The sequence below is a fragment of the Anastrepha obliqua genome, chromosome 3 (genome assembly GCF_027943255.1).
Source record: "Anastrepha obliqua isolate idAnaObli1 chromosome 3, idAnaObli1_1.0, whole genome shotgun sequence".
Taxonomy (NCBI): domain Eukaryota; kingdom Metazoa; phylum Arthropoda; class Insecta; order Diptera; family Tephritidae; genus Anastrepha; species Anastrepha obliqua.
Window position 1 is genome coordinate 2,127,422 of NC_072894.1, and position 6,000 is coordinate 2,133,421.

The window sequence follows — 6,000 nt, forward strand, 5'->3', positions numbered from 1 at the left end:
ACAAGATTTGAAGATGTTTCCGTACAAAGTCCAGACGGTGCATCAGCTGTTAGCTGCTGACCGCCAATCGTGTCTAACATACGCTCAAGCCATCCTTAATCACCACCAAGAGGAAGATGATTTTTCATCAAAAATAATCATGCGGGATGAGGCCCATTTCCATCTTAGCGGGTACGTAAATAAGCAAAATTTACGCTTCTGGGGCACTGAAAACCCGCGTGTAGCCCACGAAGAGCCATTACATCCGCTCAAAGCCACTGTATGGTGTGTTGTTTTCGCTGGAGGAGTCATCGGACCTTTTTTCTTCGAAGAGGTCGCGGGCAATGATCAAGGAGTTCTATTTATCGCAACTTGATGAATTGCGATTGGAAAACATGTGGTTCCAACAGGACGGTGCAACGGCACACACTGCACGTGCCACAACCGATATGCTGAAGGATGCATTTCCCGGGCGCCTAATCTCCCGTTTTGGCGATTTACACTGGCCAGCAAGATCGCCTGATTTGACCGCTCCAGACTTCTTTTTGTGGGGATTTTTGAAGTCGCGGGCTTATGTCAACAAGCCTCAGACTCTTGCAGCTCTTAAAGACAATATGCGTCAAGAATGTGAGGACCTATCGCCGGAAGTTTTGGCCAAAGTGATGGAAAATGCCATAAAAAGGGCTCAAATGGCAATCAACTGTGGCGGCGGCCATATACATGACATCATATTCTCGACTTGATGTAAAAAAAATTAAAAGACCAAATAAAAATAATCCACAAGAAGAATCAAAGTTTTTCATTTTTTTTTTAAATTACAGCCAAAAAACATCGCAAGGTTACTTTTGCGCCACCTTGTACATAGGATCTATTATTGGTTCTACTTAAGCGCCAACAGATATATGCATTTTCTAAGGCTATAGCAGTTGTATGAAAGGAGGAGGAGTTTGAAATGCTCGTGCGCAAAATTCTCCTCTAAATTTTCCAAAAAAAATTAGTTTCAGTTCTGCTAAGTTTAGTCCTTATACTCGTACAATGAAAATGTAGTTGTACAACGTGTCTTTTTGCGAAAGTTTTTATTTTAGGCCACAGAATTTCTGTGGGATTTATCTTTGGCGAATATGGGTCTAATGTAAAACTTTAGAAAGCACTCTGAATGAATTGCTACATCATTTACTATTGCAGAGTGGCACTTACCATTGTGGCCTTGCCTTACCAGCGCCATAACAAAGAGGCTATTCATGCACCACAATTATTTTTCATACACATCCGGCTGTCTAGCCTTTAGATACAACTCCACAACCGGAAATAGCTCCACCCAGGTATGGCACGATTACCCACTTTGGGGCGTCCTTTGGTATGACGAACAAGCCTGCTTGTGAAGGGTGATCAGATTGGAGGTAGTTTTTCCAATAGGGGGTTTTTGACAGATCGCGCGTGACTACTGTCAAACTTTTTCAGTATTCAAAGACATTTCATCATGGAGAGCCTTACGCTTCAACGACGTTTACAAATCGTATAATTGTATTACGAAAACCGAAAAATCTGTCAAAAGTGTTCATCGTGCGCTCAGGCCAACTTATGGTGGTGTACAGCGATGAGGCGCATTTCTGGCTTAATGGCTACGTCAATGCTTTGTGGATAAACCAGCATTTTGAGCATTGGAAGCCAACATTACTAAAGTTGTTCATGAGACACCGACCGAAGTCCTCCAGTGAGTCATTCAAAATTGGTGTTGCCGAATTACGGCGCAGTTGCGGCCAACATTTTAAAGGGATTATCTTTAAAAAATAAATGTCTGAATAGTTCTACACAAAAACCTCTAGTTTGATCACCCTTTATATAACTGTTCAATGTAGTAACGAATGCTGCACGCTTACCATCAAGGTACATGTTTATAATAGAAAGAGCCAGTGGTTCGTGGAACTCTGAATTAATAGGCGCCTCATTGCAGTGACAATAATGCTGCAATACTCTTTTATCTACGATACCATAACATCAACTCGTTATTGAGAAAGACTTTTTGGTTCGCAAGCGCCTCTTCTTTGAGGCTCGGTGCGTCCAGACTTTATAGCCCTTAGCGGTTTTGTAAGCTATACCTCATTGTTATGCAAGAGTAAGTCAATCTTTTCTTCTGAGTTCTTTTTATATTGTATTCTATATTTTCCTGGGGCATCTGCATTGTTACACGGATATGCTTTTTTATCTAGCCTTGGTTTTGCAGTGTATTCTTTATGTTTCCTGATTAAAGTGGTTTTATTAAAGATTTTAGGTATACGTGGTTTGTTTAAAAAATAAGGCGAATTTTCAAATTTCGCGGGCTACGCACATTCGATTTTCGATTATTATTTGTTTTTATGTTGGTACACTCGTCTCGAAGATATATATGCTCACGGTTTCTGCAACATAGCATATTTAGTTTGTTTGTGAGAGGCATAAATAAGACAAGTGTTTCGCATGTTCGGCGATTTTCTGCTACCGAGAGAAATGAATCAAAGAAGTTGCATCAAATTGTGTGTAAAAAATAGAATTAAGTGCTCAAAAACACTTGAAATGTTGACAGTGGCATACGGTGTGAGTACTCTGAGTCAAAAAAATGTTTACAAGTGGTACAAGCTTTTCACAGAAGGTCGAGAAAATGTGAATGACGACGCTCGCTTTGGACGCCCCACCACATCATCAAACGGTGAAAATTTGAGAAATAGAAGAAAATTGTTAGGGAGAATAGTCGAATCCCAATTAGAGAAGTTGCTGAGGATGTCGAAATATCGGTTGGTTCATGCCATGTAATCTTTTCGGAAATTTTGGGCATGGAGCGTGTGGTAGCGTTCAGGAAATATTTTTGCAGCAAATAAATTAAAAAAAAACACCTCTGAGATAAGTTTATATGTGTGTATTTCATTAGTTGAATTGAAATTTAATGAATTCATTAATTTTTCTCTGCCCTCTAACGAAACCCACCTATGCCTGAAATTTTACAGTCACTCCCCAAAATATATAGAAATCAATGAAACTCGGAACACTCATCACTCTTTATCCAAGTTAGGTTGGCATTAAAAATATGCGAAATGGGTTAATTACCCATTCCGGTATAACGGTAACTTTCAAAATATTAAAAAATCTGATATCTCTGTTCTATATATATATATATATATATATATATATAATTGGCGTGTACACCCTATTTTTGGTGTGCGTTTTGATGTTATTCCACAAATGGAGGGACCTACAGTTTCAAGTCGACTCCGAACGGCAAATATTTTTATGAGGAGCTTTTTCATGGCAGAAATACACTCGGAGGTTTGCCATTGCCTACCGAGGGGCGACCGCTATTAAAAAAATCTTTTTCTTAATTTTGGTGTTTTCACCGAGATTCGAACCGACGTTCTCTCTGTGAATTCCGAATGGTAATCACGCACCAACCCATTCGGCTACGGCGGCCGCCTGAGGTAACTGAGGTAAAATTACTCAAATTTGATAAATTGCTGAAGAGCCTTGAAGAGAGGAGGACATGCGTTGTTGCCTATGCCGATGATGTTGTTTTATCTGTAAGACGAAAATTTGGACACACGCTCTGTGAAAGCATGTGAGCTAATTAAGTGAGGTAGTCAAATGGGCGACGTCATGTGGACTAGGCCTAAACGCTACCAGATTTAAGACTCCGACATTGAATGGAATCACTTTGTCGTTCAGCGAAAGTGCTCGCTACCTAGGCTTGATATCAGATAGAAAGCCAAATTGGAATTTAAATGTAGCAGACAGCTACTTCACTCATACAAGAAAGCCATATGGTTAACTTGGGGCTTATCTCCGAAAATAACACACTGGTTGTGCTCAGCGTGATAAGACCGATTGCAGTTTAAGGAGTATTAGTATCGTGTCTGGCACTTGATAAAAATATTACTGTGAACAAATTGTCTCGTGTTGAAAGAACAGCAAACTTATGTATAAGTTGAGTACTTAGAACCACCCCCACAGAAGCTCTAAGCATAATTTTGTAATTATTGCCAATTGACTTACACTGTAAGCAACTTCTTATAGGTGCCAAGCCAGCATTGAGGCTCATGGGACTCGTCCTCAAAAAACATTCAATAAAGGACTACTACCAGCTACTACAGATTTCTTTAACAGCGTAGAGATCCATTTTAATAAACTCTTTACCGCAATATTCTCTTCCAAAGAGGACTAGGGCAGTAGTACGGTAGATAATGAAAATAGGGTCAGTATATTTACTGATGAACAGACAGGTGGAGGAGCTTACTCTTAAAACCTAAGCATCAGAGCGTTCTCCTCACCATAAGAGAGGGCTTATTACTCTTTAAGAAGAGACCCCTAATTACGAGGGAAGTATACGTCTACTCGGATAGTCAGGCAGCTCTGGCATCGTTACAGTCAGTACAACACTCATCAAAAACCGTAGTTGTATGTCGCAAATTATTATGCGAAGTATCGGAATATTTTCAAGTATACCTGATTTGAGTGCCAGGCCATAGAAATATAGACGGATGATGAATGTAGACAGTGGAGAAGCATTTAGTACGTAGGTGTAGCTGTGAGGCTACAAAATCTTGCATACTGCTATGCCGGTATAGTAGTACTCATGAGAGTTTCCTTTTCACTGGCGTCATCCCGAAAAAAAAGACACTAATGCTCGTGGAAGGCAATCACCTTTTAGACAAATAAGCAGGCAAACTTGGCCAGATTGGAACCACGGCCGAGCAACCGAATGTGTTCAAATAGACTGGGGGTTGTTGTTGTTGTTAGTGACTAGCGCAATGTTATTGTGGTATTTTTTCAGATCCATTTCGTGAGATCCAAGTATAACAGTAAATTTTTTCATCTCTTTGTTTAAGATTTCATTACTTTGATGTAGAAAGAGCTTACCGAAAGAGCGAAGTCTTGTTCTGGTTAAACATGGAAATTCGCATGAATAGTGGAAAATGCTTTCTTTCCCCCTCCGCCTGACAGCTTCTGCAGATGTGATTGGAAGGAAGGTCAAGTCTGGCTGCATGATCCCCTATCTTCCAGTGACCTGTAAAGGTTGCAGTGATACGTGAAATGTTTGAGCGAGAGCCCCCTAGTAGGTAATTTATCCTCTGGATGTTGTATGGCGGCCATGTTTTTCTTGTTGCAGTACATATAGTTAATTGCTTTCACCTTCTTTCGGCTAAATCATAGTAGTGTAAAGCAATAGATGGTTTTATTGTATTGAATAAGCAAGCAACTGCCCTCGCCTTGACAGCTCATCTGCTATCTCATTATGACCGGGAACCTATATCAAAGTAATTTGAAATCAATGACCAAGCAGTTCTAGTTCCTTGTAATCTAAGGCCTTGACAATCTGAAAAGATAGCTACTGTTGCTTCAATTTCTTTGTGGAGTTTTAGTGATTTGCAATCTTCCCTGATTGCTAGTAGTGATGCCTGGACCACGATGGCATAGTAAGGAAGTTGAATTGATCTGGATGAGTAGAGCGGTTCCTAACAGAGGCCAGTTTCTACACCACAGTTCATTTCAGAACCGTCAGTGTATATTTCGACATCGAACCACCAAGCACTTTCCCTTCCCTCCATTTGGCTCTTGGTGGAAACCGTACCGTAAAGCCTTTCTTGAAGTTGAAGTGGGGGAGTCTGACTGGGAGTACTACAAATCATTTTTGTCGAAGCTGCCAAGCTATTGAAGAAGATAAAACCGAGGTTCAGTGGATAATTTCCTGTGCACACTTTTTATATGTTAAGAGCAAATTTCCGTTCGTCCCTCTAGTGCTAAAGCTAAACTTTCATTGTCTATGAGTTGGTCTGATTCCAAAAATTAACATCCAGCCCTAATTCAGTTTTAATGAAATGTATGCGGGTAATTAGCGTTGCCTTACTTTTTTTAATATTACTTAATTAATCCGTTTCTAAATACCTTAATTTTGAACAGAAATATGTTTTCCCAGACAGATACATGCATACATATTTATGTACCTACATCCATAACATTTTGTATGTATTTTTTGTATTTCGAAACCCTAGTCAT